The 11,971-nt window shown below is 46.2% G+C and overlaps 1 protein-coding gene across 1 annotated transcript in view; it reads left to right on the top strand.

Annotated features, from left to right (window-relative positions):
* Positions 1-824: 824 nt before the first annotated feature.
* Positions 825-11,971, top strand: part of LOC107099252 (disks large-associated protein 1-like) — a gene marked incomplete at its 3' end in the record, with an annotated part of 53,548 nt that continues 42,401 nt past the window's right edge. The window contains exon 1 of the mRNA XM_015397307.1: positions 825-948. The remainder of the gene's footprint in view (positions 949-11,971) is intronic.

Here is an 11,971-nt window from a genome sequence, read left to right as displayed (position 1 = left end):
CACTAGTCCGAGTCGTGCTGCAGCTTCCCCACGAATCCCAATCACCATCCTTCATGCTGGTTGATCATGGTTCTGCTCCTTCATGTCTTCTTCTCTCTGTTGCTTCACTGAACATGGCTGTAGGATAACTGAACATAGAAGCTAACCATAGCACATCTGCAATGTATCCATCTATTATAAAGCAGAACAGTTTTTAATTTTATCAGACAAATCATCACTATAATAACAGTAATATCATTTCAAAGGTTCTATACTTCTAATGTGTTTAATGTGCTACCCGCGCATTAAAATAGATCCTCTCCTGCAGACTGAGTCTCTTCAAACCTCCTCTGCTCCAACTTCATGGAAGCTGCTTGATCAGTGAACCTGATCCACTGTTCAACCATAATAAAGCTTTTATCTGCTAATGTGATTTAATCATCATTTCCTTCTGTTTGATCTGCTGACCGTTTGGATCTGATCCTTTATTAATGTGAGCTTTAGGTGCTGCCACACACATCCACACCATCTCCACACATCGATTCATTCTCAGGTTTATTTACAGTAAAGGTGTGACATTAGTCAGATGCTGCTTCCGTTATCCTTTCAAAATAAAATACCAATTAGAGGCAGGTGATCAGGTTAAACCCTGATTCTGTCAGTTTCTGTTTAAAAAGACAAAGATTCACAAACAATGATTCACTTATTTCCTATCTGATGTCTGATGCTTTAACCTCTTTCCTTCCTTCTTTCCTTTCCTCCTTCCTTCCTCTCTTTTATTATCGGAGCCATTCTGCTTATTTCCGGTGCTGTTGGGGCTCTTGCCCCCCCCTCTCTCTCTGACAGTCAGACTCACAGCAGCCCACAGCTCCTCTCCTTCTCCTTCTCCTTCTCTCCTCTTGGTCTGCAGAACCGGAGGAGCGTTTGGATCTAGCAGGCGGTTCGGTCGGAGGTGTGGGACCTGCGCAGGTAAGCAGGAAGCGGGGCTGTCAGCCTGACGCGGTTCGGTTCTGATGGAATGTGACAGCCGTCATTAACGGCCTAATGCGGGCTTCCTGTGAGCCGCTCCACAGCTGGATGCCTCCGATCATCAAAGCTAAATGTGGAGAAGCTCGTGAGGAGGAACCTGGAGGAAGGAGTCCATGTTTAGCTGGTCGCCCACGCAGCGCCACGCAGCGCAGCGCCGCGCGCCTCAGGAGGGGGGAAACTTAATGGCCCATCTGCAGGCTGATGTTTAGGTGATGATGATGATGGTGATGATGATGATGGTCACAGAGGCGGTGGGTGGTTCTGAACAGGTTCTTGTTTAATGGCTGCAGAGTTATGGTTCTGATCCAGCTGCTGGGGGTGGGGGGGGACCTGGACCTGGACCTGGACCTGGACCTGGACCTGGTTCTGAGCAGGACCTGCTCTTTGAAGCCATCAGGTGCTCAGTGCTGTCTAGGAGCTGCGGTTCTATAGAGCTGCCTGTGGGAAGGTTGATTTGATGAATCCAGAGAAATGTCCAAAATGAAAAGCTTTAAACAGCATTAATGATTTATTAGAAGAACAGGTGAAGGAAGATATGAGGAACAACTTTTATTGTCTAAGTCTGAGCTTTACTAGATTTAGTTCAGTAAAGCTTTTCTGGCAGTAAATGGACGTTTAAATGAATGAATGAATGAATTTGTGGCGGGGGGGTGGGGGTCTACTGGTTAGAGCATAGAGCTCAGAATCCTGAGGTTCTGAGTTCAAGCCCCACTCCCACAGACTGCCACTCTGGGTCTCTGAGCAAGACCTTTAACCCCCCACTGCTCCCTGGGCACCGCACCATGGCAGCCCACTGCTCCCCAAGGGGAGGGGAGGGGAGGGGGGGGGTTAAATGCAGAGAGGGGATTTCGTTGCTCTGTCCTGGTGACGATGGAAAGATGGTGGCGGTTCTATGAATAATGTGTCTAACAGGAATAAACCAAAGATGTTTTTGAAACGGACACAGAGCCAGCATGGTGTGGAAGTAAAGTTTGAACCGAGTGGACTCCTCCCACTCCACTGAATCCCACTGATGATCGAATTAAAGAGTCTGGTTGACATGTCAGGATCCAGTCTTTAAAACAGGCAGAACTTTATTTAAAGTCTCCACCCTGACCTGAACACGCAGCCGTAGACCCAGCAGAACTGTTCAGTTCAGAGATGCAGCAGCGAATCAGACATTTCAGTCACATCCAGTCAGATCGGTTCAAACAGCTAAACTCCCTCTGTTTGCTACAAATGGTCCTCACTCTGATGCCAAAACAGGAGCAAAAACACAGACTATGGTTGTTTCACTTGAACTCGATTATGGACTCGTTTTCTCACCAAGCCCATTCTTGACTAGGAACCAGGGAAGTCTGGACTCGGGGAGAACGGGAGCACGCAGCATAGAGGGCTTGGGTCTGGTCGCTAACCAGTTTTGCTAGTAAGCTTCTGCATCGTTGGTCAGGATTTTCTAGGGACGCACAGCAGTTTCCCACCAAAGCACTAGGGGGAGCCTATTAGAGAACTTTTGATAACTTCTTCTGCGGCGACGGCGTGAGTGTTTATTTTCCAAAACAACATGTCTGAGGTATCGTACAAGCGGTTGTACTTCTGAACCTCCTCTATCAACCTTTCGTTGTGGTTATCCATCGTTGTTATTACTCCTCGGTTTTTAGAAATGGCGTGCCCCGGCACCGAGTCGAGAAGGACGACCACACAGACAGCCGGAAAGGCATACTAAGGACCAATTACAGCTGCTTTTTGTCTGCGTATTTCCGCTTGAGGTCTGCGTGGGTTTGCGACCGTCCGACGTCTGGTCAGGATTTTTCTTGAGGTGCGTGACGACTGTTGTAGAATCTCTGCGTCGGGGGCGTGGTCGCACAGAGACAGATTTGACGGTTGCAGCGGCTATGCATCAGAAGCATAAATTGAATCTGGGTCAACTGAAACAGAAGCGTACAACGTTAGCCCTGGCCGCCGCAGCCAATGCTAACGTTGGCCTTGGCTGCCTCAGACGGGCTAACGTTTCCCTGGCCGCCGCAGCCAATGCTAACTTTGGCCTTGGCTACCTCAGACGGGCTAACGTTACCCTGGCCGCCGCAGCCAATGCTAACGTTGGCCTTGGCTGCCTCAGACGGGCTAACGTTACCCTGGCCGCCGTAGCCAATGCTAACGTTGGTCTTGGCTGCCTTAGAAGGGCTAACATTAGCCCTTGCTGCTGCAGCCAAAGCTAACGTTGGCCTTGGCTGCCTCAGACGGGCTAACGTTAGCCCTGGCCGGCGCAGCCAAAGCTAACATTGGCCTTGGCTGCCTCAGACGGGCTAACGTTAGCCCTGGCTGATGGTTGCCACGTTCCTCTCAACATAAAATTCTGCATTAAATCTGTAAATGTTCCATATAGTGAAGCTTAAAGTATAATACTCTTGCATCAAATGATTTTACTTTTGTAGAACAGCAACAGAAAAGAGAACATTGAACTTAATCCTCTGAGCTCTGTGAGCGCTAACCTGGAAGCTGCTGCTGCTGCAGTGCATGCTGGGACAGCTGTCAGTCTGGAGAACGGACAGGTCTGCTCTGATGCATGCTGGGTAAAGAGGGAGGGGCCAGAACAACATCCAGGGACTTTGTCCGTTCTCGTGAACTGGAATAGCGCTGGCGGCAAGGATGACGACGTTTCACAAGCACAAGTATGCACGTTAGAAACGGCCTGTGTTCAAAGCCGAGTCACAAGGGTTTTAAATTCAGATCTGATTTTTTTACATGTCACAGTAAAGATTCTGCTGGTTCTCATGGTAAGACAAAATTCCCAAAGGGAAACACTGATCTAAATGACATAAAATGTCAATTAATGTTCATTTCATGGAATCAACATTAATGGAATTAGCATCATTTCTAAGCCAAAAAGCATTGTTGAGCCAAACTCTCTGGGTTTTAACAGCATATACAGGGTTAAAAAGTACTTTCAAGACAAAATTATCCTTAACAACTAATCAAAGATTTTCTTCATTTTCAAAAATGATATTTAACTATAAAAATGACATAAAAAAGACTCAAGGACTTAGAACAGTTTGCTATGGTTCCAGTGATAAAAGATTTTTGAATATATTTTAACTAGAAAAACTTTATCTTAACAAGAAGAAGAAAAACATTAAATTAAGTTTCAAAAGTTTTGGAATGACTCTGACCTGGAATAATTCCTTAATGTTAAGCTTTTAGGAATGATTTCTGATCATATATTAATATGGAGAATTTATCTGAATCCTACCGCTGGCCCCTGGCCCCCGAGCTATGGTGATGAGACTGGTGGGGCGACTGGTGGGGCCCCCCTATCCTGTAGTGGCTGGGTGAATTAGGTAGGGGGGGGGTGCTCTGGTTGGGTGGCCTGCGCGGGGCATGTGGGCCCCGATCCCGGGGCAGCTTTTGTTGGGGGTGGTCTGGTCCGGGGTGGGGGGCCGGCCTTGAAGCAGGAATAAGATGGGTTGGTGTGGCGGTGTCACCACTCCCCTCCCCCCATCCGGATTTAGGTTCACTTATTGGGTCATCCAATAATCCCGGAACCAACCACCGGTGCCGCCGGGTCTTTGGTCCTGGTATTGTTGGATGTGAGTGTTATGTGTGAATTTGTGTCCACATGTTTTTTTTTTCTGTGTGGTGTGAGTGGGGGCACTAGGGAGGGAAGGGGTGATTGAGACTGTGAGTTTTTTTTTTTCTCTCCCAGGCAGGGGTCTGAACTGCCCCCTCTCCCAAACACATCTCAAGTCTCCGCCAAGTGCGGAGCCCATTCCCCCCGTCCTGCTCTCCCTCTGCTGGCTGGCGTCGGGGCTCACCGGTGCACTGGTGGAGCTCGGGGTTTGGGGGTGGATGCCCGGGTGGCTGCTGGCTCATTCCTGGCGGCCTCTCCGCGGGGCCCGGCCAGCCGGGGCCTTGCTGGGGCTCCTTCTGGGCTGTCTCTCCTCCTCCCCTGGTGGGTGTCGGATTTCCTGGGCTGACCCCTCCTTGGTGCCTTCGCTCTTGGGGTCCCTTTGGGCGTCTGGGGCTTTGGGTCTCCTGGCGCTGGACTCAATGCTCTGGGGGGGGGCACCTCTTCGGCTCTCCACAACCACTATTGAGCATTTTTCCTTTGGATAAACTTTACATGCATTAGTTCACCCTCACAAACAACTACAGGTTCTTGGTTCCAGGTACTCAGAGATTCACTTCCATACAGAAAGCCCATATTCTGACCTTCAGCTCCCACAGTAAACATGTCAGATTAAATAATACAACTTTAGCGAAAATGTCCTGAGTTAAGCTTTACTACTAACCCTAACCCTACCCACCAGAGAAATGTTAACAAAGCTAAGCTACAACAAATTAAAAAAGCACTTTAACTACATCAAAGCCTTTTCTTTCTAATGTCAAACTTCATTCTTTCCGAGTCGTTTCTATCTAGTGATCAATGAAACTGTCACAAGCGGATCAGATCAGTTCAGATTGTTTATCAAACTTTTCTTTCTCAACAAAACTAATTATTATGTTCAAATTTCAACTCTAACCTCAGGTATAAATGAAAATATAGAATAGAAAATCCCTTTATTATCACATAATGGGGGAAATTCTGGTGTTTACAGCAGCAAAAATATTATAGAAAATGGTCACACAAATGTGGACCTTAGAAAATGTATAAGAATAACATGATATTTAAGAGTTATGGCTTTTTTTAATGAAAGTACTGCTTGTTAGAAAGAAATCATGGGGGGGAGGGGGTCAGCCCAGCTATCACACAGACCAAGATCTTTTTATAGTGTGTTCATACTTGAATTATTTACTAAATCATAGCAGGTTGTGAAGTGCAGACGATGTGCTGAGAGCGGCTAATTTCCTGTTGAGTCAAAGAAGGAGAGAAATTGCAAAACTGAGGACAAATGCAAATGATGAAGAAAAATTAATACTCACAGATTATTAGATCCTCATCAGAAACATATGTCCTGAGCTGATAAAGAAAAAGAAACCTATTCATCATATAATTAAAATGGTTTCAGTTAAAACATACTTCCATGACTCTGAAGGGCAACAGAAGATTGTTGTAATAATGATGCGCTTTTTTTTAATGATTTGTTACAGTTAATGTCTGTATGCAGCGAGGATCTCCTGCAGGGTATCCTTCTCACCAAAACATTTCAGCTTGAATTAGGCCAATAGGCTAAATCTCAGTGAGGGTAAAAGACCAGAGAATTAGTGTTTTAAAGCAGATTTCGTCGCCTTATCTTTAGATTCACTGTTTAAAGTAAAAAGGAAACATGTGGATATTTTTGGAAATTAGCAAGACCAACTCTATAAAGCAGAGCGATTGAGAAGCAGATTGCTTCTCAATCGCTCTGCCTTCTGGCTGATGATTAGGTCACTTGGAATGTTGGTGGTGCTTTTACACTCGTGGTAGCATGAGACGGACTTTACATCCCAAAAAGGGGCTCAGGTAGTGCAGCTCATCCAGGCGTATCAGTGAAAACTGTGGAAAGAAGGTTTGCTGTGTCTGTCAGCATAGTGTCCAGAGGCTGGAGGCTCAACCAGGAGACAGGCCAGGACAACAGGAGATGGGAGGAGGCCGTAGGAAGGCAACAACCCAGCAGCAGGACCGCGACCTCCAACTTTGTGAAGGAGGAACAGGAGGAGCACTGCCAGAGCTCTGTAGAATGACCTCCAGCAGGCCAGCATTTTCCAGCTGTTTATTGTCATTACACTGTCACAAGTTCAGAGTAATGAAATGAGCATTTAACCCATCCTCTTGGAGAGCACTGGGTTGCCATAGTGCAGTGCTTGGGGAGAGCCTTGGTTGCTCAGGGACACAGAGTGGCAGTCTGTGGGAGTGGGGCTCGAAATAAGAACCTCAGGATTACAAACGCAATGCCCTAAACACTAGGCCGCTACTCCCCCAAAGCAGGCATTAGCATGAAGGGTCATGCCTAAGGAAGCTCCTTCCCCCCAGCTGGCACCCAGGCCTCCTGTTTGCAGGAGGGGTGACTTACCATTTGAGCTAGCAGTCGCTGGATGGGCATATATCTGCACCAATGGTTAGAAACTGACTCCATGAGGATAGTATGAGGGCCTGATGTTCACAGATGGGGGTTGTGCTCACAGCCCAACATTGTGCATGACGCATTGCCAGAGAACACCAGGTTTGGCAAATTCACAGCTGGTGCCCTATGCTCTGCAACGTTGTGCCACTTCACCAGAAGGTTATTAATGTATTAAATAACTAGAACTGGAAGTTAGTTAATTTATAGGTCATTCAAATCAAGGGTAAAGCTAGTTATTTATTATCAGTTGAATTATTATAACTGTAATGTGCTTACTGACCAGGGTTTTAGCCCCTTTCCTGAAAGAGTTAGACTCCTGAATCCGGCTGTTAAAAATCCAGTTGTCTTTCACCAGTTTAGTAATTCAGCCATAACTGTGGTCAGGATTTCATACGTCAAATGGGCTTTCCTTTGCTCAAGCAACATGCAATCCAAAATATGGCGGGCGATACCGATCGTTCGCTCCCATGCGCCTCCCATGTGTGATCCACAGTCAGAGCGTATTTGTATTGCAGGACCCCTGATAGCAAAGAACCTCCTCAGAGCATTAATGAAGCTGCTGGAGGTCATTCCCTCAATCACCTCAATATGCACCGCCCTTGAACACATACATAAGAACATCACTGCCCACCACTTTGAGTTAGAGGCTCCTCCTCTTGTACGGCGTGAGACGATGTCCCACGGGCCAAAGCCATCAACACCTACGTAGGTGAAGGGAGGTGCCACTTGCAGCCATTCTGCTGGCAGAGTGGCCATTTGCTGATGCTCTGTCTTCCCTTTCAGCTTCCTACATATGATACATTTGTAGAGCAAGCTGCTAATACAGCGTTTGACACCCACAAGCCAGAATCCTGCAGCTCGAATAGCACTTTCGGTAAAATGTCCTCCTTGATGTTTCACAGCTTCTTGATAGTGAGATACAAGCAGTGTCGCCAGATGATGACGGCCAGGAATAATAAGGGGATGGGTCTCTGTTGGACTCAGCCCTGATTGTTCAATCCCACTCTTAGAAGTTGATCTTGATCCATCATTGGATGCAGCTTCCACAGGCTGCTAGATGATGGAATGTTGGACCCAGAGCAAATGCACTTTAACTCCTTTGCATAGCACTCTCTCTGATCACTCTTTATGATGCACACTTTGGCTCTTAATATCTCTTCCTCTGTAGGACAACAGATGTGCCACCCCTGACACCTTCTCTGTGTGGAATGGATGAAGGAACAAGCTATATGGATGACATGCGCTATGGCTTTGAGAAGATTGCTGAACCTAAAGTAAATGTCTAAAGCAATATGGGTGTATCACATCACTGGAAACCTGTGTGAGACTCACCATCACCTAGGGACCTACTTCAGAGTCATTGTCAGGATCAACAAGATGCCAAAAACAAACCTATTTCAGTCTGATTCTGGTGACTTGTTACTTTGATGAAGCCTAGCGTATCATAGAGACTGTTCACGGTTGAGAGAACCCCTCTGCGAGTGAACGGCTTCTGCTCATCTTCAATCGGAAACATGAAGGTGTCTGTGTTCATGCTCCAGCACAATCCAAGGCTACATTGAATGGGAAGATCATCCACAAAGAGCTCTATACTACTGACATCCTTGGAACGATCTTTCAATGGAAATGCTTCAATAACTGCAGGCTTGTTAGATGCAATTTTATGCAGCCTTAGATTAGAGGCTGCAAGCATCTTTTCTTCTTGTCTGAGGATGCTGATGGCTTCTTCTTCAGTACTGAAGGACTTTAAAGCATCATCAACATAAAACTCCGGTCGATGAATCTTCTCACGTCACTGCCATAATCAGCCTCTGCTTCCTTAGCTGCCCGTCGCAACCCATAAATAGCAACTGCGGGGGAGGGACTGTTCCCAAAAAGATGAACTCGCATTCTGTAGTCTATGAGGTCTGAAGTAGGGTCATTGCTCCTGTGCCATAGAAACCGGAGGAAATTCCTGTGGTCCTCCTTCACAACGAAGCAGTGGAACATGTGCTCTCTGTCAGCAGTGATGGCCACCTGTTCCTTCCTGCACCTCATGAGAACACCTAACAGGCTGTTGTTAAGGTCAGGGTTAGTGAGCAAAACATTGTTTAATGACACCCCTTCATGTGATGCACTACTGTCAAAGACCACACGGAATTTATCTGGTGTCCTGGGATGGTATAGGCCAAACAAAGGCAAGTACCAACATTCCTGTCCAGGTTGCATTGGTTGGGCAACTTCTGCATGTTCTTTATTGAACATTTTCTCCATAAACTCAAAGAAATCAGCTTTCATCTGTGGCCGCTTTTCCAATGAGTGTTGGAGAGGTGAGAGACAATCAAAAGCCTGCTTTCTGTTGTTTGGTAGCTGCTGTCTTGGGGACCGAAAAGGTAATGGGGCTACCCAGCTTTTAGAATTGTCCTGATAGCACTCAGCCTCCATTATTTTCAAAAACTCTAGATCTTCCATAGATGGAGCAAGTTTCTGGTCATTGGGTATACAAACAATAAGAAGAGAGTTTGCCTCAAACTGTGTCCAGTAAATATTTTTGGGCTGTATGTAGAGGTTGGTGGCAAATGATGGTGATGTTTACGGGTTTGACCAAATATCTCTTTTACTCTGATTACTCTATTTGTGCATGGCTGGAGATAACTGGTGTGACCATTTTCTAGGACAGCTGTTTTGTAACTTCTTACCTCTAATGGTCTGTGAGCTCCTCCAAGGCACACGTCACCAATAACAACCCAACCTAGGTCGAGCCTCTGAGCGAACGGAGTGAATCCTGGGCCACTTATTTGCTCACAAACCTTGTTTACCTGTAAGATATCTCTGCCCAGTAGTAGGAGAATCTTGGCGAATGGATCTAGAGGTGGTATCTTCTCTGCGATGCTTTTCAGGTGAGCATGATGGTAGGCTGCATCTGGTGTAGGAATCTCAGTGTGAAAATTAGGAATTTGGTTACATTCAAGAAGTGTTGGCAGAGGAATGCACAAGCTCTTATCTACTGGCTCCACAGTGTAGCCGCTGGCTCTCCTCCCCGCTGTCTCTGTACTGTCTTTACCTCCTGGCCATCCACTCTGTCCTCCTCCCGGCCATACTCTGAAGTGGGAGGTGACAGCATGGACTTCCAGGCAGGTGGATTGGGATGTAATGCGGAGACATGAGCAGTGCTCCCACACTCTGAGCATTTTACATCAACAGTGCAGTTCTTTGCAAGATGTTCTGTGGAAGAGCAACAGCGGAAGCAGATGAAGTGTTCTTTCAAAAGCTGTTTACGATCACCCATGCTCTTTCTAGGAAGCCTCTGCATTTCCTCAAAGGATGGGGTTTATTGTGCAGCGGGCAATATTTGTTTGGATCAACCCGTTCTCTTGCTTCCTTACACTCCAACTTAGGAGCTCAGTAAACCTGTGTCTTTTGAACATACACAGATGTTTTAACAGGCCTCTCCCACTTACTCTTCCTGTCTGGCAGACCATGTATTGAGAGGTTAAACTTGGGTCTGTACGAGCCTTCGCTACTGTACAGATAAAGTCTACTAACACTGAGAAAGCTGGAAAACTGACAATATGTTTTCGTTTATATTTGCTCCCGTGGTACAACCATTTTTCTTCTAGGTTGTACGGTAGTGTCTCAATATCAGGCCTAGTTCCTCTAGAAGTATCCAAATAGGATAAACCTGCGAGATAACCATCTTCCTTGGCTGCTTGTTGCTCTGGTAACAGATCTGCCAGATCTCTGTGGTTCCTTTGTTGTAACCTTTGGAAAGTTTTCCAGTTTACTAAACAGAGCTTGTTCAACAGCCTCTGGTGAGCCAAATGTTTCACCAAGGCAATCCTATGCCATGCACAGCCCTATAGCAGGATCTCTAATATTGACTGATATTATTCTTTTCACCTGCTCTGCTGACTCCTTTCCTAGATGTTTAACTAAGAGGTCAAATTCTTCTGTAACAGACAGTGCCAGATTAGCAATAGCATTTTGGAATGATACTTTCCAGGCCCAATAGTTCATTGGCTGGTCATCATATGTGGTGAGTCCTGAAGTCACCAGTTGATTGCGGGCAAGATACTTAATGAGGTCTCCACTGGTTGTAGGATGATCATGGCTAGCTCTGTATGCCATCTTGTCTGCAAGGGGGTTCACAGAAGATGAAAAATCATGTCTAATATTCTGTTGTGGAAGGGTTCCATCACTCTGATTAGCTGAAGACAAGTTGTGATGTGATGGTGCTCTGCTCGTCTGACTATCCTGAGATGCATGGTGCGGCATAATGACATCAGCATCAGTTGCTTGATTTTGGTAATGGGTTAATGCTCTCCATTGCAGCAGCTGAACCCATACTGTGCAGGCTGGTTTGTTCTGATACATAGACTGTGGTGCGCTCATCTTTGATAGCTTGGGGAACTGGACTTTTAGCTTCGCTGTGAACTTCAAACTCCATATCCTGTAAACCAGCTAAGAGAGTATTTACTTCCGCTATGGGAGCATCTTTTTCCTTTTCTTCTTTAAGTGCATGGAGATTCGCTTGGATACGTGCCTGCTCCACCTTAAGCTCTTGCTTGTGCTGCTTCAGCCTTTTGCCTTTGCTCTTGCAATGGCTATGCTAATCCTTGAAGGAGATGATGCACCAGACAAGCGGCTGCTCCTGGAGTGGTCAGACTCACACCGATTATCTTCAATTTCTTCAACATTGCTGCGTTGTGACATGATAGCTCAATGTGTTTCTAGCATCAGGAGAAGGAAGCTAACATGAAGCTTTCTAGAAGCTGTAATATTAGCCACGTATCTCTTGAAGCTGAATTACTCTGTATGATGGCAATTCTTGTGTCCCAGAAAGGCTGAAGACTGAAGTAATCCTGCTCCTCTCTCCAAAGACTGAGTCTGATCATCTTCTCCTTTCACTGTTATGACCCACATGTCCATCCAGTTAAACAGTCTCAAAAAACTCCAGGAATCAG

Source organism: Cyprinodon variegatus, unplaced genomic scaffold (genome assembly GCF_000732505.1).
Source record: "Cyprinodon variegatus isolate N-32 unplaced genomic scaffold, C_variegatus-1.0 Scaffold851, whole genome shotgun sequence".
Lineage (NCBI taxonomy): Eukaryota > Metazoa > Chordata > Actinopteri > Cyprinodontiformes > Cyprinodontidae > Cyprinodon > Cyprinodon variegatus.
The sequence above is the reverse complement of the archived record's forward strand: the minus strand, read 5'-3'. Positions and strand labels throughout refer to the sequence as shown.